Source organism: Octopus bimaculoides, chromosome 2 (assembly GCF_046866305.1).
Source record: "Octopus bimaculoides isolate indiv1 chromosome 2, ASM4686630v1, whole genome shotgun sequence".
NCBI lineage: Eukaryota > Metazoa > Mollusca > Cephalopoda > Octopoda > Octopodidae > Octopus > Octopus bimaculoides.
In genome coordinates this window covers 70,838,588-70,863,965 of record NC_142929.1, presented here as the reverse complement: position 1 = coordinate 70,863,965, position 25,378 = coordinate 70,838,588, and the positions used below count along the sequence as shown (strand labels likewise).

Below are 25,378 nucleotides of genomic sequence, written 5' to 3'. Positions count from 1 at the left end.
TCATTCATTGCAAAGCAATAAAAATAGTTTTCAATTACTTATTCCTTTGTATCTCTCCTATAGTGGTGATGTGTAGCCTCTTTGTTCAGCCTATTTATAGTTAGGAGTTTACAATTGAAAGTTTTGTTCCTTTGCCAGAATCACATCACAACATTACACAGTGACAGAATTATATAAGCCTTTTGACTAGTATTCTAATGTTTTACCCACCTGTGTATTTCTCATGTGTGTATATAAAAGATGAAAGTTCTTTATATATAGGTGCAGATGTGTTGTGCAATTAAGAAACTTGCTATTTCACAGTCATGTGGTTTCAGGTTCAGTCCTTCAGTCCTACTGCATAGCACTTTGGGCAAATGTCTACTACTATAGTACAGGGCTAATCAAAGCCTTGTGAGTGGGTTTGGTAGAGAGAAACTGAAAAGTCTATATATCTATACACACATATATATATGCATGCACACACACACACACACACACAAATATATGCTCGCGCGCGCATGCACACACACACACACATAAGTGAAAGAAATAGCATTAATACCAGAAGGCAATCTGTATATCATCTAACTTAAACCGTTTGATATTATTACTTTTTCCATCGCTAATATTTATTTTTAATAAGCCTCCTGGATGTTTGTGACATTGGTGACTAAAAAGACTTATTTTATATATTGTGGGCAGTGAGATTTGTCTTGTATATAGTGATTAGATGGCTGCCATTGAAGAAGCACAGTATGCTGAAATCACACAATCAGGCAGATCTGGTGCTCATGCCAGGCGATTCTGTTACAATATATATTTGTGCTTTTATGCACGATGCGTTTATATGAGAGGACTTCTCAAGGCGAATACTACAGTATTTGATGTTTTCACAATACATCCTTGTTAAGCTGGATATTAAAGATTGTCTTTTGATATATATGTGTGTGTGTGTGTGTGTGTGTGTGTGTGTGTGTGTGTGTGTGTGTCTCTCTCTTTGTTTTGACATCACATGATAGTTATGAGTGTCATAGCCATACAAGCAGTGTCCTTCATTTCTAATTTTTTGTGAAATCACATCCTGTCATGGGGGAAGTATTACCTTGCTTGGAAGCAGGGTTGAGTTGGTGACAAAGTATCTGTCTCAGTGATTCCATCTGACTGATGCAAGCATAGAAAAGTTGGCATCTAAATAATGGCAGTGGCGATGTTGATGATGATTGTATATGTGTGTGTGTGTGTGCGTGCAGGCATAGTTGTATGGTTAAGAAGTTTACTTCCCAATCGTATAGTTCCAGTCTTAGTTCCATTATGTGTCACTGTGAGTGTCTTTTACTATTAGCCTCTGGTCAACCAATGGCTTGTGAGTGGATTTGGTAGAACAGGAACTGGAAGAAGTCTTTCATATGTGTGTGTAACACATTTGTTTACATTTGTGCTTCTCTCAAATTTGCTAGCTACAAGTGGTTATGTTATTTCTCTTATTAACAAATCATCTGCTGGCTTTGTATATTCAAACATATGTAGAGTGAGAGACCCCTAGCTTGAAAACCAGGTGGGGATATATAATGCATGAGAGAGAGGGGGGAGGAGAAAGAGGTTGTGTGTATGCATAGCTATAATTGGAAAAGTTTGCTTTGTCACTATGTAGTTCTGGATTTGATTCCACTGCTTGGTAACTGTCTTTTATAGCCTCACACATGGTATTGAACTGTCTAATAATGTGTGGAAATGTTGTTGTTGAAGCTGGTTTGGAAGGCCATCATGTGTATGTGTACACAGACACACACACACAATATTGAATGTGGAACTATATATAGAGAGATGTTTAAAATACAAGCCCTTGGTGGGGAAATGTGTTGATAAACATGATGCCAATAAGGTCTGTTTGTATTTTAAATATGTTTATTTATTTATAAAAATGTTGACAGGTTGCAAACTGCTTTGTACTTGGGAACTCATCTAAGCATGCTCAAACAAATTCTCAAGATTTAAACATTTTAGTCAACCTGTCAGCATTCTTATCAAATAATAAATCACTTACTTTGCATATACTACATTGAGTCTTTTATTTATACTGTGGTTTTCTTGTGCTAACATACAAGCATAATCTAATATATTGTTTCTAATATAGGCACAAAGCCAGCAGTTTTGAGGGATGTGTGTGCATGTGTGTTGGGGCGGGTTAGTTGACCCATTGGTCCAAGTACTTGATTGATATTTTATCAACCCCTGGAGGATGAAAGGCAAAGTTGACTTTCGCAGGATTTGGACTCAAATGTAAATGGCCATAATACCATGAGGCATTTTGTCTGATGTGCTAATGATTCTGTCAATCCTCCACATACCTGTTAATATCCACTTTTCAATCTGTGGATAGGTTAGACAGAATTTGTTGAGGCAGATTTTCTACAGCGGGATGGGTGCACTTCCTGTTGCCAACCTTCTTCTGCTTTCAAGCAGGGAAATATTTCCTCAGAGCTGGACTTGTTTTAACGAACAATTGTAAATGATGGCATTGCTTGTATGATAGTGATGCTCATTCACATCTATTGTGCAATGTTAAGAAGAAGAGACACAAAGACATTCTCCCATGCATTCACATAAGTGATTGGTTTCTTTCAGTTTCCATCTACCAAATCCACTCACAAAGGACTTGAGGCTATAGTAGAAGACACTTGCCCAAGATGCCACACAGTGGGACTGAATCCCAAACCACATGGTTGGGAAGTAAACTTCTTAGACACACAACCATAATTGCACCTATACATGCACAGACACACATATATATATACACAAATATTCCATGTGTGCCTGCTCCAGCAAAAACAGTATGGCCATGAGCCAGTGATAAAAATCAGTAAAAGAATATATAAATGATATTGCACATTATAAGCATGAAAAATGTAGTACATTACTATATCGTTTTTTTTGTGTGAAAAAATTAACTTGTGTGATGCTGAAGACTACCACAAACCTGAATGATTGTATTTTATTAGCATTGATCAATTCTACAATGGTATAGGGATAGATGGATCCAGGGGGCCAGTTTTGTTTATACAGATTCAACACTAATCATGTCAGTAAGAGTTATAATTTAATTTTCAACCAGACACCCCACTCATAATCCTCTCATGTTTTAAGTTGTACTATGTTGAGATTTAAAACTTTGTGCTTAAGTGTCCAGTGTTTTAAAAATAGCCAGGAATTAAACCAAATGGCATTTGATGGTTGCAATGAGTAGGTTGCATTGATTATGTAACTTCTCTTGTGCTTGTACATATTCTTAGATCCCCTCCCCTCTTTTTTTTTTTTTTACTGTCTTGTGTAACTAAAGTTTGCACTGTTCTTGAATCTCTGCTGGTTTGTCTCATCATAACTAAGATTGATGTGGAGAATGGAGAAGGAAGATAAGCAACAGCTTTTTCAAAAGAAAAACCTTAGTGGTGTGGAATAAATTAAGATGGTAGAGGAAAGTAATATAGCTATGCTGTATTATTATATTACTTGCAGTAATGCTGTCTGCAAGTGAAATAAAATATGTTTGCGGATACATAGGGGATTGCTTCAGTCAGCAGTGGAAATAGCTGAGTTTTGAAACTTCTTTTCAGCTAACTTTATGGAGTTTAGCAGGAAAGATTTATTAACATTCATAAATGTAGTCAACAGTGAAGAAGCCACTAATCCAAAATGGCCAGTTTGAGAGATGCTTTTATGTTAGGTTTTTATAACAGTATCTTGATTTACATGCACAGATATGGCGGTGTGGTTAAGAAGCTATTTTGTTGCCACGTAGTTTTCTGTTTGGCTCCTCTGTGTGGCATCTTGGTTAAGTGTCTTCTACAACAACCTCAGGTCAACCAGTACCTTGTGAGTGGATTTGGTTGACAGAAACAACTTCATGGAAGCCTATTTTGTGTGTGTGTATGTGTGTGTGGCTTCATTTCTTTTTCTGTCTCCACTTCTACTGTCACCAACTCCATTGTCCAAACCTCCTGCATCTCTACCATCTGTTTCCTCTACATTTATGTGTGTGTGTGTCCGTGTCCCACTGGTACTTGACAATCGGTGTTAGTTTGTTTATTTCCTTGTAACTTAACAATTCAGCAACAAACTGACAGAATAAGTACTAGACTTGAAAAATAAGTACTGGGGGTTGATTTGTTCAACTTAACTCTTCAAGGTGGTACCCCAGCATGGCCACCATCCTGTGACTGAAACGAGTAAAAAATCCAAAAGAATATATATGTATGTATGCGTGTGTGCGTATATATATATATATATATATATATATATATGCGTGTGTGCGTATATATATATATATATATATATATATATATATGCGTGTGTGCGTATATATATATATATATATATATATATATATATATATATATATATATATATATATATATATATATATAGGAAAATGAAGGATAAGGCAGAATGCTAAATTGGAAGCATGTTTTAATAAAGATTTCTAACCGGCTTTCATTGCGAAGCAAATTTTCAAGAAGGAGAATGCAAATGTTTTTTACAAAGAAGTACAAAATGAAGAAAATAATATATAATATAAAAAAATAATATATAAAAAAATAACTATAGCAATACATTATATTGACCTTATTTCTCTAGGAACAGACATAAACTTCCTGTTGAAAAAGATTTCATAACTCCAACTAAGAACATTTGTCTCCCCTTACACACACTTCCTGTTTTGACACCACACTTCCTGCTTAACACAAACTTTTAACTCTTTTTTATAAACCTAACACAACTCTCAATTCTCATGCATCCTTATTTTTCCAACCATTATATACATGAACTACCATTGAACTTCAAAAGCTCAAAGATAATATAATGTATTGGTATAGTTATTTTTTTATATATTATTTTTTTTTATATATTATTTTCTTCATTTTGTACTTCTTTGTAAAAAACATTTTCATTCTCCTTTCCTTCTTGAAAACTTGTTTCGCAATGAAAGCCGGTTAGAAATCCTTATTAAAAAATGCTTCCAATTTGAAATCTTTATTAAAACATGCTTCCAATTTAGCATTCTGCCTTATTCTTCATTTTCCTATTATTTCTCCATGTGCGGTTAATACTGACTTATATATATATATATATATATATTTATATATATATATAATGTATGTATGTATCTTCAAATAGACTTTTATAAGTACTATAGTTGAACAAAAATAAATTTAATTGTAATTTACTTTCAATGCTTTCATATTGTTCTGCAGATCTTGTTAATGTTTCAAAGTTGATATACAGTGAAAATTATTTGTATGTTGTCTTCTTGTTGAACATGTCATGAGAGGTGCAGTTAACAGTTGTCACGATAGACATAGAATGAAGAGTGTGAGATGCTGGTAGTTTGAGTTGGGTTCAAGTTGCGTATAATGAATGCGCAATACTTGTGGACAATTAACAGAATTTTATTTCACCGCAGAAATATTTTCTATGTTGGTCATGTATTAAAAATGCGACAACAAAGTTTACACACTGGAAACAACAATTGTGTAGCTATTACAATTAGTTGATTAAGAAGGCTCTGTAAATAAACTTCCACAACAAAAGGAAATATACCAGGCTGGGTTCATGACTGCAAACTGAGTCATTAAAACAACTGTTAAAAAGCAGCAAAATAAGAGTGCAGTTAGCTTAGCTGTGATCATCCACAAACTGAGGCAAGAGGTGAGACATGTCTCTCTTTTACTTGTTTCAGTCATTTGACTGCAGCCATGTTGGAGCACCGCCTTTAGTCAAGCAAATCGACCCCAGGAATTATTCTTTGGAAGCCTAGTACTTATTCTATCGGTCTCTTTTGCCGAACCGCTAAGTGACGGGGACGTAAACACACCACTGTTGGTTGTCAAGCGATGGTGGGGGGACAAACACAGACACAGAAACACACATACATATATATGCATATATATGACGGGCTTCTCTCAGTTTCCGTCTACCAAATCCACTCACAAGGCTTTGGTCGGCCCGAGGCTATAGTAGAAGACACTTGCTCAAGGTGCCACGCAGTGGGACTGAACCCGGAACCATGTGGTTGGTAAGCAAGCTACTTACCACACAGCCACTCCTGCGCCTATAAAAATGAATTGGCTGGTTTCTGTGCAATATGGCCTGGCAACACTGGAGATGCATTTCTCTTGGCCATCCTTGACACTGCAAAGTTGGCACTAAAAACCTGCCTATTTATAAGCCTTGTAAAGAGATCAAGCAGATTGGTCTATAACTCAGCCAATCACAGGGATAACTTTGCAATTTGTTGATTCAGTTTCAAATCTTACTACAGACATAACTGTTTCACGTCATCCTTTAATCTTGGTTAAGTGTTGTCTTTTTGTGTAGTTGGAGAAACAAAGAATGGCTATGTATAACATTAATTGCTTATATTAAGAAACAATTATTGGAAAGATGGATGGGATCTGAATATAATACTTGTTTATCTTGTTTCAGTCATTGCACTGTGGCCATGCTGGGGCACTGCCTTGAAGGGTTCAGTTGAACAAGTAGACTCCAATACTTTGTGTTTTTAAAAGTCCGTTACTTATTCTATTGATTTCTTTTTTGCTGAACTGCTAAGCTGTGGGGATGTAAACAAACCAGCACCAGTGGTCAAGCAGTGGCCGGAGACAAACACACTCGTACATTCACACACACACATAATGACCTTCCACAGTTTCTGTCTACCAAACTCACTCACAAGGCACTAGTTGGCCCAGGGCTATAGTAGAAGACACTTGTTCAAAGTGCTGTGTAGTGGCACTGAACCCAAAACCTCGAGGTTGCAAAGCTAGCTTCTTAACCATGCAGGCATGCTGGGAGAAAGTATTCAGGTGTGACTCTGTGTTTAATTAGCTGCCAAAACAAATATAGAGGATATCTTATTTACTCATTATCCTCTATAAGTGTATATTCCAATGTAATCTGTTAATATTTCTTTTTTTGTCATCGTAGTATGTCAAATGTACTTTTTAGTTTTTCTCATGTCAGAGACAACAATTTCAATTAACACTTGAGAGATATATTTTGTTTTTGCAAGTGGCTGTGTGGTAATAATTTTGCTTCCCAATCACATGGTTCCGGGTTCAGTCCCACTGCGTTGTACCTTGAGCAAGTGTCTTCTACTATAACCTCTGCCGACCAAAGCCTTGTGAGTGGATTTGGTAAATGGAGACTGAAGGAAGCCCGTCGTGTGTGTGTGTTTATATGATTATAATGGTTGACCTATCATGTCAGATGTATGCGTGTTTACGTCCCCGGGACTTAGTGGTGCAGCAAAAGATACTGATAGAATAAGTACTAGGCTTTAAAAAAAAGTCCTGGGGTCGATCTGTTCGATTAAAATGCAAGGTGGTGCCCCAGCATGGCCGTAGTCTAATGACAGAAACAAGTAAAAGATGCCTGCACGAAACCTTCATTCGACCTTATTTTACACACGTGTAAACTGATATATGTATGTATGTATTTATATTGAATAGAAAGATAGAAATAAACTGAAAATACAAATAGAGATAGCTACTTGAAAACCTTTTTTTAACTCTCCAGAATGCTTTTGTTGTCAGAAAACTAGTTTCCTCTATATTAATTTTGCTAAGTGCTATATAGTAGCTAGTAGCATGCCTCCACTTGTTAACGAGATGCATACTCTTGTAAGACGGTGGGAGGAAAAGAGAGAGGGCGAGCGAGAGAGAAAGAAACACAACAACAACAAAAATTGATGAATGTATTTCTTGAAATTTATATTATTGTCTGAAATCATCCCTCCATTTTCAAATCCTCTTTCTCTTCTTTGCTTCAGCTTATTCAATCAGCCAACTTGCGTAAGTGGATAAATTCTAGCTAGGGATCTATGATTCACCACTACTGGTCACAAACTACTGACACAGTAAATAGCCAATCAGAAACAGTTATCAGCTGTCAGCTTGTTTCATAGCAAATTATTGATGTGTTAAAATCTCGAAGTATTGAAAGTAAATAAATAAATAAACCCATTCTCGGGTTCGCTTTTCTGCTTTTTTTTTTTTTCTTATATAGCAACTTGTAACTATTTTTGTTGTTGTTGAATTATTAATAGATGTTAGTTCTACAAAAAACAAAAGAAAGAAAACCAAACAAAACAAAAGACATCTATCGAATCTTATTTTCTTTCTTTTCTTTCTGCTATCTGTAATTGGAATCTGTAATTTGAATATATCTGTCTTCTTTTATGTTGTGTACAACTACCTATCTCACGGTAGTTAAAATAGATTGTAGGCATATATTTACGTCAACTTGTGATATATATTGTAAATTGTGAATGGAAGTTCATTGAGATTAAATTTATCTGGAATATCCCGTTATACACACACACACACACGCACGCACACGCGCGTACAGAAACAATGAACACAATATTATATTGAAGAGATAACCTTGCTCAAGTTTAACCTTTTTATATTGATTTTATTTTTGGGATATTTCCTAATTAGTCTTTTATATTTATTTTGGAACATTTATGTTTCTAAATTCATTAACTTTCCGAAACTTTCTTGATCTCTTGTGGCAATACAGGCGCTATTAATGCCCCCTCCCCCTTTTTTTTAGTAGACAGCAAAAGAATCGTGGGAATGGTTTTTATAACTGATAAAAAAAATCCAACCAAGGCGATTACAAAACAAGCACAACAATAATAGCACCACTATCCTAACATCATTTTCAGCATAAGGCTAAGGTCTCAGAATATTTATAGACTTTGAAATGTTGTTCCAAACTAAAAATAAAAGATTAATTTGGAAAAATGAAAAACAAATATCAACATAAAATTTAACCCTGTGCACAGCTGTCTTCAGTATAGCATTTGAAAGAAAAAGTTGTTCCCTTTGTACATATTTTCTTCTTCTTTTGGCTGCTAACCCATTAATTGAATATGACTGTTCCCAACACCAACACAACACCCACAAAACACATGAAAAGGAAAAAAAAAATGTATAATTTAGAACAAAATTACAAAAGCACATGAAAGGACTATAAGATCTAGGAATGAAGACAACAAAGACTGTTTACAATGATGTTAGAAAGGTCCACACAGAATTTAAGTCTTATGCAACTTGCACTGCATTGCAAAGACCCTTCTATTGTAGTGCTAAATGCTCCAAAGACCAGCTGAAATTAAACATTTAGTTTAGCAATTTTTCACCTAGTCTTTCCCAACCAAGAATGACCTATGTAAGCAATGTTGGATGGCTGTTGACTCTTGAGAGTTCCTCCACCCTTTGACAGATTTTATTTTTCACTCTGCAGGGTGTTCAACAGTCAACCTCCTTACCCAGAATGCTTGGTGGGGTTACCAGCTTAGTTGTTGAAGACCCAACCATGAAATGGGAATGAGCTCAAAAAGTGGACAACAAGAAAAGGACAAGTTTTAGTTTAAAACTTAAAATAAAGAGGAAGAGTTTTGACATTTCAAACACAAGTCCTTCACCAGAAAAAATAAAAGAATGAGAAAAGATGATTGAATCAGAAAAAAGTTAGGGACTAGATAGGAATGTATTTCTATAGAGCATGTATGGGAAGTCACACACACACACACACACACTCCTACTCAGTCAAAGAGACTAGTTTTGTGAGTTACGTGGCAACCTTACTAGTGTAGCTGTCATGAGATAAAGTACCTCATTCACTCTGTAAAGTGGTTGGTATTTGAAAGGGCATCCACCTGTAGATTAGGTCATTGGTCTGTTGGAGAACTATAATTTCAAAGGTTTGATTGATCACATTAACCCTGACACTTATTTTGTTGGTTTCTAAGTATAACATTGGGAAGTGACCATGAGAAAATGTCAAATGCATGCAAAGTCAAACACTCTTTGAACATGAATCATACACTTTTCTTGAACATCAACCGTACATTCTTTTTGAACATGAACCGTACATTCTTTTTGAACATGAACCGTACACTCTTTTTGATCATGAACCGTACATTCTTTTTGATCATGAACCGTACACTCTTTTTGAAATGAATTATACTCCTTTTGGACATTAACTGGCACTCCATTGGTTACGACAATGAGGGTTCCAGTTGATCTGATCACTGGAACAGCCTGCTTGTGAAATTAAATGCAGCTGGTTGAGCACCCCACAGGCGTATCCAGCTGTAGAAACCTTGCCAAATCAGATTGGAGCCTGGTGTAGCCTCCTGGCTTGTCAGGCCTCAGTCAAACTGTCCAACCCATGCCAGCATGGAAAGTGGACGTTAAACAACGATGGTGATGATATATATATAGTAGACAGGCATAGTTGTGTGATTAAGAAGCATGGTTTGCAATACACTGAATATAGTTTTCCAGGAGATTCAGCAAGACACGGAATGTGACTAAGCTGGCCCTTTGAAATCCTGAACCTGATCATTTTTGCCAGCTGAGTGGACTGAAACAATATGAAGTATCTTACCAAAGTACACAACATGCCACCAGGAATTGAACTCATGATCATAAGATTGTGAGCCAAATAGCCTAACCACTAAACCTTGCATCTTCTTTTGAACATTAATGTGCAAACTATTGACTGCTGTGGAATGTTTACATTTTTAAAGAAGTTGCATTCAAGTAAGATGAGTGGATGCTGGCTCATTGAATAAAAGCTTAAATATGATGCCGCCCATCACTGAATTGTGAGCTTGGAATAGACACTTAGGATAACAGAAATATTAGGAACTAACTGCAATTAGATACAAGAGTTTATAGAATTAACAGATTCCATCATGCACTTTCACATTCAAGCCAGTGCTAGCCATAAATAGATATTGGATTTTTCAAATGTTCAAAATCTCTTGTGGCTTTGCCAGTGAAGTCCAGTGAAGCAATATGTCTGACTCTGTCTGACTGCTGTGTGTATAGAGTTAGGTGAACTTTTTGAAGGTCACAAGTCAGAAATGGCAACCAGATGCAAAGTTAAGATTTTGTATCTTTTTTTTTTATCTTTTACTAGTTGGAATGCAACCATGCTGGGGCACTGCCTTAAAGGGTACAGTTGAACAAATTGAACCCAATACTTATTGTTAAGTCTGGTACATATTCTGTCGATCTCTTTCAAGTAATGGTGGGAGGACAAAGACAATGAACACACATATTTATATGCTGGGATTCCTCACAGTTTCCATTTATGAAGTTCATTAAGAAAGCTTCAGTGTGCCTGGAGCTTTAGATGAAGACAATTGTCCAAAGTGCCATGCAGTGAGACTTAACCTAGAACCACGTGGGTCAGATAGAAGTCTAAAGTCGGAAAATTTGTATGTTAGATGTTTGAAGTTTATTTTAATTTTTTTATTATCAATGTTAACTTGTGGCTAGGAAGAAAACGAGTCAAATAGCTATGAATTATAAATTTTATCAATAATATTTTTCTGTATATTAAGGACTAGTAACTTGTAAATGGGCAAATTAAGGTTTTGGACTTGCTAATTGAATGTTTAGTTTGGCACCAAAGGTGGTCAGGAAAATTTGGAGGGAGATATAGAATTTAATTTCAAATAGTTTAGATGAAAGGTTTTTGTTGATTCTTTTGGTGCTGCTATTATATTTGTCTCTTTTCTCTCATTTACTTGTTAGACAATCAGACTGAGTTACTAAATTTGGAATTTTGTGTCTTGTTCTAATTATATTTAACTTCATACTAATACCGTTATTTGAAGTAATTACCTGTCTGAGATATACACTAGCTTTATGAGACTTATTGTTTTAGTTATATAATATTATTTCTGTTTGATTTTGTTTTCCAATACAGAAAGGAACTCATCACTCACTGGCAATACTTTTAATTAGTATATTTTGAAGATTTGGGAGGGAGAAAAAAATTCTGTTTTCTTTTTATAACCTTGTCATTTGATGTCATTTATTACACAGAACAGATCAATCAAGTAATTGCTAGACATTTTCGTTTTTAATTAGTGTATCTTTGTTTGCTTCTCCCTTTTCATTTAACAATGATGAAAGCCTAAGAAGTAACTCAATCTTGTCTTTGTTGAGCATTTATATCATCATCATCTTCATAGTTTTTATGTCTATTTTTTTTTTCATGCTTGTATGGGTTGGATAATCTTTTCTAATGCAGCTTCTTAACCATGCTTGTGCCCATCCTTTCTTCCTTTAGGCATTTTAGAAGAATTCTTTTCATAGATTCACTTTGTTATATTTACTGTAAAAAATGGTCAAGTTTTGTCCAGGCATGTGCAAGACCATAATCTTTTTTTCCTTTGTTTATATTCTGCTTAAATATTTGTTTCTGCAATTATAGCCTGGAACTATAATTGGATCCAGTTACTTTAATGAAAAAACAATTTTGATGAGAAATCTTTTAACATTTTCTCTTTCCCTTGTGTTTCTGGAATAAAATTAAATATCATTGTTGCAATTGATATTCACTTTCAGAAATTGAACTATCCAGCTGTACATCCAACACTTAGTTATGCTTGTTGCTGTTACCACTTTTTCTTTTAAAACTCTTAGAAATCTGTAGTTGTTACTATTGAATGTGAAGCTAGTAGCTGGTATCTATTTGTTTCAAGTATAAAAGATTATATAAAATAACAATGTTTATCTTGTGAAATCATGTTATCACTATTATAATAATGAGATTTAAGTCAATATTCTTATTTAAATATAGAAACACTAATTATGGGTGCTGTTGCATGGGTTGGTAATCTCAGACCATGAAGACTTTAGGTTGGTATTGGGCAAGCTGAAAATGAATGGTTTAATTAATTATAGTAAAGCAAGTGGGATGAAGTTATTTGCTTAACTCTTTTGACACCAATCCACTCCTAGTTCTATGTTAGTCTTCCTCTTTAAAGAGCTTTAAATTAAATCCTTCCACTAAAGTTTCATGTTAATTTAATGTTCCAAACACTAGTTTAATAGTGAGAGTTATTTTATAAATTCTTCATTATTTTCAAAATCAATTGAAACAAAGGCTGTCTATTTCAACAGAACTATAACAAAAGGGTTAACATTTCCTAACCAGAATGGTGCTATCAAAGGCGGCGAGCTGGCAGAATCATTAGCACGCCGGGCGAAATGCTTAGCGGTATTTCGTCTGGCGTTACGTTCTGAGTTCAAATTCCGCCGAGGTTGACTTTGCCTTTCATCCTTTCGGGGTCGATAAATTAAGTACCAGTTGTGCACTGGGGTCGATGTAATCAATTTAATCCGTTCGTCTGTCCTTGTTTGTTCCCTCTATGTTTAGCCCTTTGTGGGCAATAAAGAAATAAGAATGGTGCTATCAATGAGTACCCCCATATTGACTTGCCAAGATAGAATGAACTGGCAAAGAATAAATGTTTTGGCCATGAACACACGCAGCACTGATAACACAGGGCACTGATGACAGTATATGAAGCGTTGATGTTTTTTTTTTGTTTGTAGATTCTTACCATATTGTCTCATTCATCAACAATTCCTTTGATTTATTTAAAGTCTCTTTATTCTCTAACTCTGGACAATAGATAAAGTTACTGTACTTTAGGCTTGTAGGTCATGAATTCTTATCTTGCTGTAGGTATTGTACTGGATTCTAAATCAAAACGCTCTACCCTGCACCCCCACCCATCCATGGCACAGAGATTGCACAGCCAATTAATTCCACCAAATTTATATGACTATCTTTGTGGAAATATATCTTATTAAGAATAAGTGCAAAGAAGATAAATGTATTTCACTCTTCTATATTATATTACATTCAATATAATTTATATTAATTTTCGATATATCTTTGCATGATGTAGGCAAGGTCTTTGAAAAATCATAATTTCATTCAACATGCTGCAGTCCTTTTGTAAATTAGTAAATGTATTAATCTGTAAGTGTTGATGTTTATTTTGAAACACCACCACCATTTCTCAATATATTCCGAAATTTGTAATGTAAGATCTCTTCCTTCTCTGTCTCACTAAATCTACTAAGCCCCCCCCCCCCATCTTAACTGTGAGAGGTAAGCTTTTGAAATAATGTCATAATTAAAATTGCTTTTCTGTCCTTGAAAATGGAGGTCAGTTTAATCTAATAATTAAATAGCAGCTGCTATATAGACCCACCACCGAACATATCACTGTTGCTCATTTAAAGACAAATTATTAGCCTGATGGTATTTTTTCCTTTTTTTTTTCTCTCTCTTTCTTTTCTATCTATTTAAAAATTTCACAATAGACCCAGTGGAAATGAGCTCTCATATGATGGTAGTTTAACAAGAGAAATTTCAATATGAATTGTTGCATTGGTTTTTAATTCAACCACTGAAAAGAAAGAAAGAGAAAATGATTGAAAGGAATGAATGAAATAGCAGGATTTATTTTGACCAATTTAAACAATCAGAACTAATTTCTTTATTAGCCTTTATTTGTTGGTGTTATTCCAATGGAAAAACATGAGATGTTAGACTGGTTTTATTATTATTACTATTTAAAATTTGTTTCTCTTCTCAATGGCTTCAAATATTAGAGAAAATTGTTTAATCTCTTATCCAAAAAAGCTTCATGTTAACTCGTAATTAAAAAAAAAAAATACTGATGTCGGATTCAATTTCTTGGTGTATTGTATGAATTTTTGGTTATGTAATGCTAACCTTTTGCCATTAATATATTAAGTGTATAAATATAGTTACAAACATCTAAAGGTCAAAGAGGAAAATATTTTGCTGAACTTTGTAATAGCATATCGTACTTTTACTACCATTTTCATAAATATATTTGAGTTTTTGGCATACTAAACCTATAACCTGGTTTTCATTCTGAAAGTTAAACTACTTCACTTTTGATGTTTATGCTCATGGTAAAAATATGGATGTCATCATTTTGTATATCTCCATCACCTGTAAATATATCTAAAGCCTCAAATCTTTGTATTGTAAAAAAAGAATTTAAAAAAAAAATCTGATTTTGTAATAATTTGAACCAAAAATATTACACTACAAAGTACATGAGCCATGATTTTACATTTACAATGCACACATAACATCACTGTCATTTATTGTCCACTTTTCCTTGCTTGCATGGGTTGGATAGAGTTTATTGAAGCAAATTGTCTATGGCTGGATGCCCTTCCTATTAGTTTCCAGGCATGGACATATTCACACAATGGTTAGCAAGGCAAATTTTTGTGTGAAACAATTGTCCACAGAAGTCACATCTGATGGTTGGTAGAGGCTTTGGTTAGAATTGGTGGGTCTTTTGTTGAATCCATTTGTTGTTTTCATTACTTGACAATATTCTTCAAAATGTTCTACACTTATTTTGACATGATGCCACATTGTTCTGTCTTCTGTGTGTTGCTCCCAAAATTTAGGGTCCATGCTGGTGCTCTTCATTGTTCATTTCAGTTGTGGTAGCCATGTAATCGCTTGCTAGCACTGAGTTTGCTGTAGAGGTTTTGACACGGCAATCTGGTGGTGTTTATGCAGTGGACATGACCTGCCTGTTCAAGGTGATGTTCGAGGATGATGGCCTCAGTTCTATTGGTTTTGACCCATTCAGGGACTGCAGGGGACCTTTTTCTTTCCTGTTTTACTTGTGGCATGAAAAATGCACCCAATATGCACTGTGAAGTGGTTGGTGTTAGGAAGGGTGTCCAGCTGTAGAAACCATGCCAAAGCTGATATTAAACCTCAACACAGTATGGAAAACAGTATGGAACACCAGTATGGAAAACAGACATTAAATGATGATGGTAATATTAAGAAAACTTCATTTAATGCATACTGAGTATGTATAAACCAGCAGCACAGCATTGGTCTTAAAAGGCACTGACATGCGTACCCAGCAATAATACTGATAAGTTATGTATTTTTTATGGTTTACAAATGTAATTCAATATAGTTCTCATCTTATAAAAGATCAATTTTCAGTCATGGCTTCATCTGTTTACCTATCATCACTAATTAATATCAATTCAATTTTAATTAAATTTAGCTACAATATTTTGACTTAAGACCACACTGTTTCCTCTGTCTAAACATGTGCAACTGTTTATTTTGTAGTTTTAAATTACTTCCCATCATTTTTCTTTTCCTTGTCTGTGTTACTAATCTTTATAGCTATTTTACTAGATTTCATAGCTATTGATGTAGCATCCACCATTTTCTGATTTTGGGGAATGAAAATTGTTTTCAGGGGATATTTTTGTGTTTTTTGTATTTTATTATTTCATCATCAATCTGGAAACAGGTGAGAGTGATTGAGAGGAAGGGTATCTGTTTGTAGAAAATCTATCTCAACAAATTCCATCTTACCTATGCAGGCCTAGAAAAGTGGACCTTAAATGATGACAACACTTTACTCTAGTTTAAAATGATAATAATATTTGAACTTTTATTTAGCCATTTGCTTTTATCTGTTTGAAATTTGCTAATGTGTAAAAGTCTTTGGATTAAGCATATAATTTCATCTTAGTCACTCATTTCACCTATTTTTAATTAATCGGGAAGTTATTAAATAAATGAATCTTATTTCATTTGTACAATACCATTAACTTTATTTGTGGTTGGTGGGAATTTTGATTGACTAAATTTGCTCCTGTTACTTTACATTAACAAATGTTTTTAAGAATAATATCTCATCAAGGCCACAACCTGTTTGGTAAAAACCAGCTCAGGAATACAAGAATATTTTTCATGTCATTTTTGTATAATCATTCCCTTCTACTATAGGCACATAGCCTGACATTTTGGCGGAGGGGTTAGTCAATTACATCAGCCCCAGTGCTTGACTAGTACTTATTTTATTGACCCTGAAAGGATAAAAGGCAAAGTTGACGTTAGTGGAATTTGAACTTAGAACATAAAGACAGATGAAAGACTGCTAAACATTTTGCCTGACTGGCTAATGTTCACTACTTTATATACAAGTCATCAACACAAGCAGTGGATGTAGAAATTATATAATTATTAATATATAATCATATGATATATATCATGTATAGTTATTAGTATATTACACTCTTAGAGTTATTGGTGTTAGGAAGGGTATCCAGCTGTAGAAACCTTGCCAAATCAGATTGGAGCCTGGTGTAGCCTCCTGGCTTGTCAGGCCTCAGTCAAACTGTCCAACCCATGCCAGCATGGAAAGTGGACATTAAACAACAATGGTGATGATATATATATAGTAGACAGGCATAGTTGTGTGATTAAGAAGCATGGTTTGCAATCATGGTTTCAGTTTGTCCTACTGAATCCTATTGAGTAGCATCTTGATCTGATGTCTTCTATTCTGGGTTGACCAAAGTCTTGTAAGTGGATTTGATAATGGAAATTGAAAGAAGCATATGTATGTTTTATATGCATATGTGAGTGACATCACGTGATGGTTGTAAACAAGTGCCATTTATTTCCAGCATTCTGCCTACAAATTGTACTAGATACATGCAAGCATGAAAAAGTGGATGTTAAAAAAATGAGAGAGAGAGAGAGAGAGAGGATGATGACCATCGTCATTTAACATATGTTTTCTGTGTTGACATGGGTTGGACGGCTTGACAGGAGCTGGTAAGGCCAGGGGCCACACCAGGTCCCATCATCTGTTTTGGTTTGGTTTCTACAACTGGATGTACTTCATAACACCAGCCACTTTACAGAGTGCACTGGGTGGCTTTATATGTAGCATCATCACCAGTGCTTTTTATGTGGTACTACAATGAGTATGAAGCAGAAGAAACGAGTGGACATTTGGAACTGATGGAATTTCAGTTTCATGAAAGCTTAGCTTTTTATTTATTTATTTTATTTATTTATGTGTTTCAGCCAAGTGGCTGCGGTCATGCTGCTGCACCACCGTGAAATGTTTGTCATTAGTATTGCATAGTTAAGCCTTACAGTACCAATCTGCCACAGACTTTCTTTGATTCTCATATAAAACTTGCTGTTTTAAAGTGTTTAAATCAAGAAACTTCCATTATAATTTTGTATAAAAGCATAGTATTGCTATATTTCAAATTTCATATTGATAACAAAAAATTAATTTTATTTAATTAGTAGAAATAATTACTTTCAAAATCAACCAAAATGCAACGACAATGTATTTCATTGTAGGTATGGTCCCTTCTCATGTCACAAAATTAACATCATTGAAATAAAAATTATCTCTGTTCTTTATGGTGTGAATTTTTTTTTTTTTTGTTTTGGGGCGCTGGGTGAGAAACGAAATTATAATTTTCCCTCAAAACTCCAAAGTCTCATTTATATTCTGAAAATATTAAGCTCAATTTCATATTCACTGTGGTAACCTGCAGTGTTTGTATGAATAAAAGATATGGCTGATGCTTAAAATTGCAAAAGCTAGACAATTGTTCTATAAAGACACAATGAATCAGAGTTTAATATGTATTAATGAGCAGTAACTGATGTGATTGTTTCTTAAAATAAAGGAATACAAATTCTAGAGTAGCATATGGTCAATATATTGCATCTAAAGCACAGGGCAGGTGCAGATTAGAGCAGGGGGGTGTATTTCAGTTTTGGAGGGAAGAAACTGAAGAAAACCTCATTAATGTATCTGAAGTTTGAAAATCAGATGTGGAGGTAAATGAAGCTTTAATATCAACAAGGTTAGAAATAATGAGAGAAGCAATGTCAATAAGAAGTAAATAATAAATAAAACAGGTGTGTCTTTGTTTGTAAGAAGCTTGCTTCCCAACTATGTGGTCTCTGGTTCAGTCCCACTGTACAACCCCTTGGGCAAGCATCTTCTATATCCTCAGGCTGACCAAAGCCTTGCAAATGGATTTTGTGGACTGAAACTGAAGAAACCCTCTGTGTGTGTGTGTGTGTGTGTGTGTGTGTGTGTGTGTGTGTGTGTGTGTGTGTGGAAATGAGCATCACTGTCCTACAGGTGATGTTATTCATTTCCAATCTTCTGTGGGAATATGGTCTAGCCATGGGGGAAATATTACCTTGCTTGGAAATAGATGAGGGTTGGTGACAGGAAGGGCATGTGACTGTAAAAAACTGTCTCAGCAAGTACCATGTGACCCATGCAAGCATAGAAAGGTGGACATGAAATGATGATGATAAATTCACATTGCTCGAAATATAAAAGGAGTGAAGACAGAAAATATTTTAAGACATAGTGCAGACACTAAAATCCCCATGGAGAAATATCAAATAGAATACACATAACTGTCTCACAAGTAGCAGAAAAGATCAATCAATTAAACAATTATTCTATGTTGTTAACAGTAACCACTTAAGTTATTAATGAGTTTCAGAATAGGGCTTTAATATTCTGATACTTCTTTCAGTCAAATAGCTTATTTAGCATGAGATTATAAACAGACTGTGTTTACAAAACAGTGTCCAAATTACTCTTTTCTATCAATTTATTTATGAAGGATAGATGTAAAATAGGTCTATAATTGGAAGAAAAAAAAACAATAATAATGATATTGTTGTGTTGAGGAGTTGTGCTCACTATAGCAGATTTTCAGACCTGAGGTTTTATTGTTTTGGTAAAGCAATTCAATCAGTGATAAATAACAGACATGGGAAACTACATTGTGTCTAGTTGTTAAATGAGTCTTTTCATTACAGAAACATTTTTTTTTCCTTTGTATTTCATTCTTTTATCACAAATATAATAAAAATAGTAAAGGCATTCACATTTCTGATCTCTCTATTAACCTTTAGAGCTCATATACATGTGAGAAAGCTTTGTATAGTTTTCTAACCCATTTGATAAAATTGTTTATAAAGATCTAGCATAAGTTGTTTTTAAGATTTGTTTCTGCAATAAAATCCCTCCTGTATTTATTTATTAAACCTTTAGAAAACTTGACTCTATCTCCTCACCACTTAGATATGAGAAATATAGTTCAGCTTTCATTTGTTTGTGTTTCTTGTATTAAAACAGAAAAATTAAAAGCAGTGAAGAGAAACTAGGCCACAGTATATCCTGAGTTATTCAGAGAGCAAAACTTACACCCGCCTACTTTTCTAATCTTGTATTCTCATTTGAAAGTACATTCTTCTTACTTGCTTTCTTTCTCTTTAATGTTTTGTGAACAACAAATTTGCTTGGAAATAATTCTTTATTTATCTTGATTTCACCTGATGATTTCTTGGCAACTATCTTTCTTTCTGAGTTCCCTCTTGTTTGCTAATCTCAAGCATATTTGGTTGATATTGAATTTTTTGTCGTCTTTTGCTGATAATATTATATGATTGTATTTACCATAGTTTTCACTGATAACCTCTACATCAATTTGCTGTAAAGCTTAAGTTTAGCAAGTTATGTCAGTGGCAAAGTGTTATTTGTCAGGTTTTTTTTTCTATTTCTTAGTTAGAACAGGCATTACCTCAGATTTTTTTTTCTGCAGAGCCTCTGAGATTGGTGGGAAGAAGGGAGAGAGGGAAGTTTTCTCATGTGGGAGACCTGGCCCGAATGCCTGCAACAGAGTGGACCCTTTAGCATTCTGATTACATTGTAATGCTTATTTAATCAAATTGTATTGAATTAAGTATGCATTATCTTGTTTTGAGATTTTGATGATGTTTGTTTTTAGAATGACATTGTAGGGTAGGTATGAGAGGTAGGATATGGTCAGTTTGAACATAAAACAGGTAGAATATCTGGGCTCTATATGGCTGGTTTAAATGCTAAATGGTTAAAGGTACCCAAGGTCCCTGGTATCCCCTATATCTTATTCTGTTTTTGTCTCATGGATGCAGACACGGTGATATGGTTAAGAAGTTTGCTTTGCATTCAAATTGTTTCAATTCTAATGTATAACTCCTTTGGCAAGTAACTTTTACTATAACCTTGGGTTGATGAAAGCCTTATGGATGAAATTTGGGAGATAGAAATTGTGCCAAAGGCAGCTATATATATATATATATATATATATATATATATGTCTTGACAGAAATGTTGACATAAGAGGCATCAGATGTGGTGTGCAAGAGAGATGACCTTGCTGGTATGGTCATGTGTTGCATATGGATGAGGACAACTGTGTGAAGAAGTGCTGGTCTCTAATTATGGTCTCTAAGCTTGCAAGGAACGAAGCCAGTATGTTTCGCTGGATGTGTAATGTTAGTGTGCATACTCGACTGAGTATAAGTGCCTTGAGAGAAAAGAAGCATCAGATGTGCTATGCAAGAGAAACGACTGCACTGGTATGGTCATGTGGTACGAATGGATGAAAATAGCTGTGTGAAAAAGTATCACACCCTAGCAGTTGAGGGAAACTGTGGAAGAGGTAGACCCAGGAAGACCTGGGATGAGGTGGTGAAGCACGACCTTTGAACATTAGACCTCACCGAGGCAATGACTAGTGACCGAGACCTTTGGAAATATGCTGTGCTTGAGAAGACTTGGCAAGCCAAGTGAGACCATAACCTGTGGCCTATGCCAGTGGTGTAACCAGCCCACTTACATGTACCTTTCTTTCATTGGACACTAAACTCTGCTTGTGAAGACCTTTTGAGGCAAGTGAAATTGGAATCAAATTCGATGACAGCACCGCATGACTGACATCCGTACTAGTGGAGCGCTAAGAGCACCATCCGACCATGATCATTGCCAGGGCCGCTGACTGGCCCCCTTGCCGGTGGCATGTAAAAAGCACCATTCGAGTGTGATCACTACCAGCATTGCCTTACTGGCACTTGTGCCGTTGGTATGTGGAAAACAACATTCAAATGAGATTGTTTGCCAGTGCCGCTGGACTGGCTTTTGTGCAGGTGACATGTAAAGACGCCATTTGAGCGTGGCCGTTGCCAGTACCGCCTGACTGGCCCTCATGCCGGTGGCACGTAAAAGCACCCACTACACTCTCGGAATGGTTGGCGTTAGGAAGAGCATCCAGCTGTAGAAACTCTGCCAAATCTGATTGGAGCCTGGTGCAGCCATCCGGCTCACCAGTCCTCAGTCAAACCGTCCAACCCATGCCAGCATGGAAAGCGGATGTTAAACAAAAATGATGATTGATATATATATATATATATATATATATATATATATATATACGTACATATACACATACATATACACACACACACATACATATACATACACACACACACATACATATACATACACACACACACACATATATACATACATACACACATACACATGCATGTATATACACATACACATATATATATACACACACACACATATATGTATGCGTTTGTGCACACACAACTATACACCAATGATAAGAAGAAAATGGCAAACTGACAGAATCATTAGCACGCTGAGCAAAATGCTTAGCATTTCTTCTGGCTCTTTTCCTTCTTAGTTAAAATTCTTGAGGTGGACTTTCTTTCATCTCTCAGGGGTTGATAAAATAAAGTACCAGTCAAGTAGTGCGGTTGATGCAATCAACTTGTCCCCTGCCATCAAAATTGCTCACCTTGGACCCTGCAGTGGACCAGTGTAATATTTGGAGTGAATGTTTTGATTTTGGTCATTCATACACCACAGAATCTGGGTAACTGATCTTATGAGTACTAGGGCTCAAGGAAAACAAAGAGTTTTAGGATAAACATCCAACTATAGAAACCATGCCAAAGCAAATGTTAGAGCATTACACATAGTCCTGAAGCCCATTGGACCTTGCCAAACCATTCATCTCATACCAGCTTAGCAGATAAACATTAATAGATGATGATGATGTTTCATCTAAGATATATGTTTCCATGAACCAGAGAAAAACATATGAAACTTTTAAATAATCATTGCTACTTGAAAATACTTTTATTTACTGTGTTTACCTGTCTTCTGCTTAAGACATTTCACATTTCTCTTCAAAATCATAATTTTTGTTTCATCTGTTTTATGATTTTTATAATCACTGCCTTATCAGTAGAGATTTTTGTTTGTATTTAGTTGTCAGTCATAACTTTCTCCCTTTCGTTAGTCACCTAGAGTTTGCCAAACAGAAATATCAACATGTGGAGAGTTAATGAATTGAAAATGTTAATTGGTTATTGAAGCTCTGACCTTTAGGCTATAAGTATTCAAAATGTTAAATATAAATGAATATTTCTTAGTTATTTAGATATTTTTGTTATATATTTATTTCTTTAAGATTCATATTTATATTTATTTTGTTTCTTACTGTTTAAGACTGATAATTTCTTTAACCCTTTTGTTACCATATTTCTATTGAAAAACACTTAATTTGTTTCAATTTTGAAAATAATGAAGAATTTTGTAAAATAACTTATTAAGATGGAAGATTTTAATTTAGATAATTTTAAAATAAGAAATTTGTATTATAGAACCAGAGGCACTTTCAGGCAGGTTAATATTAATTTCAAACTTTGGCACAAGGCCAGCAATTTTGGGGGAGGGTTAAGTCAATTGCATCATTCCCCCTCCCCAGTTCACCTGGTACTTATTTTATCAAAAGGATGAAAGACAAACCCAGCCTTGGTGGAATTTGAACTCGGAACATGAAGATGGATGAAATGCCATTAAGCATTTCATCTGGTATGCTAACAATTCTGCCAGCTTGCTGCCTTTAGGCGGGTTAATATTAGAAGGATTAAAGTTATCATTAGACTTCGGAAAATATTATACAAGCGTCACAATTTTCTCAAATGTTACTACCATTTGAAATTTTTAATCTTGAACTTGAGATCTCTTTGTAAATAGTAGCATGAGTCAGTTTAGTAGGCTTTTTGTTGAAAATTTCATTTTATTTCAAAAGTAGGATAAATATGTTTTTGTTGTAATTTTTTCTTAAACAGATACTTGTTCTTATATTTTTTAAATAGCTGAAATGTAATAATTCACTTTGTGTGCTTCTCTCTCTCTCTCTTTTTGTCTTTTGTAATGTTTAACATATTGTGGTTTGCTAGAAAATATATTTTTTATTTTCACTGGTAATTTTAGTATACACTTTTATAGATGTTTTGTTCATAATGTTACATTATATTGGTTTTCTTTGAAGGTTGTAACAGTTCAGTTGAGAACATTAAATCTGAATTGCTAATATGAAAAATATCTCAAGTTTATGACTTTTTCTTGAATCCTTTGAAATTTCAGAATGAATTATTGTTTCTTGTAGAATTTTGTATAAAATTAAAAAGAACTCAATTTCTAAAATTTTTCTAAATTGCACTTGTCTGCACAAAATTTGTATTTCTGGAAAAATAAATTTTTGACTTGTGTGATGTCCATTATAGCTCATGTAAGATAAGTCAATCAATTTATAAGGAACGAAGAAATCTTTTTTAAAGTGTTACTTTTTTGTTTGTACTGGTTTATTTGGTCATCCTGGTAGCAACCTGTAACAGGAAGCATTGGCCAGAATAACTAAAACATACCAACATGAAAGTACTACAGTGAAGTTTTGATTTTGTAGTTTAAAGTCTTGAATGTGATCCAGGAATTTTGAGGGTGATTAAAGTTAACTTTTCATCAGCATTGCACCCAGTTCCACTGTGACCCTAAAAATGCTCTTTTAGCTAAGGCATACAGGCCATAAAGGAGCACTGGTCTCTAGACATGTGTGTCACAGGTCCACTGGTGTTTGGACATACCTTGATTGATACCATGCAAGCTTAGTTCTTTTAGTTGTTATTTAAAGTTGTTTGCACGAATAGTTCTTATTTAATCAACTGCTGGAAATCAATTAGCTGCTGCAAACAGAAATAATTTAACTTATATGAATACCTTCCAGTTACTTACATGGACATTTTAACACAAAAAGAAAGAGTTAAAAACACTCTTTACTCTTTTGATATCATCAACCTGTCCAAGTTTCTGACTTGGTTCCCTGATATATAGTTTCTGTTTCCTATTTCTTTATTGCCCACAAGGGGCTAAACATAGAGGGGACAAACAAGGACAGACAAAGGGAATAAGTCGATTACATCGACCCCAGTGAGTAACTGGTACTTAATTTATCGACCCCGAAAGGATGAAAGGCAAAGTTGACCTCGGCGGAATTTGAACTCAGAACGTAACGGCAGATGAAATACCGCTAAGCATTTCGCCCAGCGCGCGAATGTTTCTGCCAGCTCGCTGCCTTTATATATAGTTTCTGTTTCGAAGTGATCTGAAGTAAAACCTTATATCATAATTTCATGTTAAATTATGTTCCAAATACTAGCTTAATAATGATAAAGTTACATTAATTTCTTCATTATTTTCAAAATTAATTAAAACAAAAAGCAGTGTATTTCAAAGAAATATAGCAACAAATGGTTTAAAGGTCAATGACTTATGAGGATTTTCAAAGACGTTCTTGGAATGAACAATGCCATCAGTCATGTAAAATATGTCATTCCTTTCATCATTTTATGTCCAACCCATCCATGAACATGAATGTTGAATGATGATGATATTAGTTTATTTTTTAGGTCTTTACATCATAGAATTTTGCTTCTTAAAAAATAC

At 34.8% G+C, this 25,378-nt stretch overlaps 1 protein-coding gene across 13 annotated transcripts in view; it reads left to right on the top strand.

Moving 5' to 3' along the window:
* LOC106875929 (protein FAM13A) overlaps positions 1 to 25,378 on the top strand; it is a 288,030-nt gene that overhangs the window by 119,140 nt on the left and 143,512 nt on the right. The window lies entirely within an intron of this gene.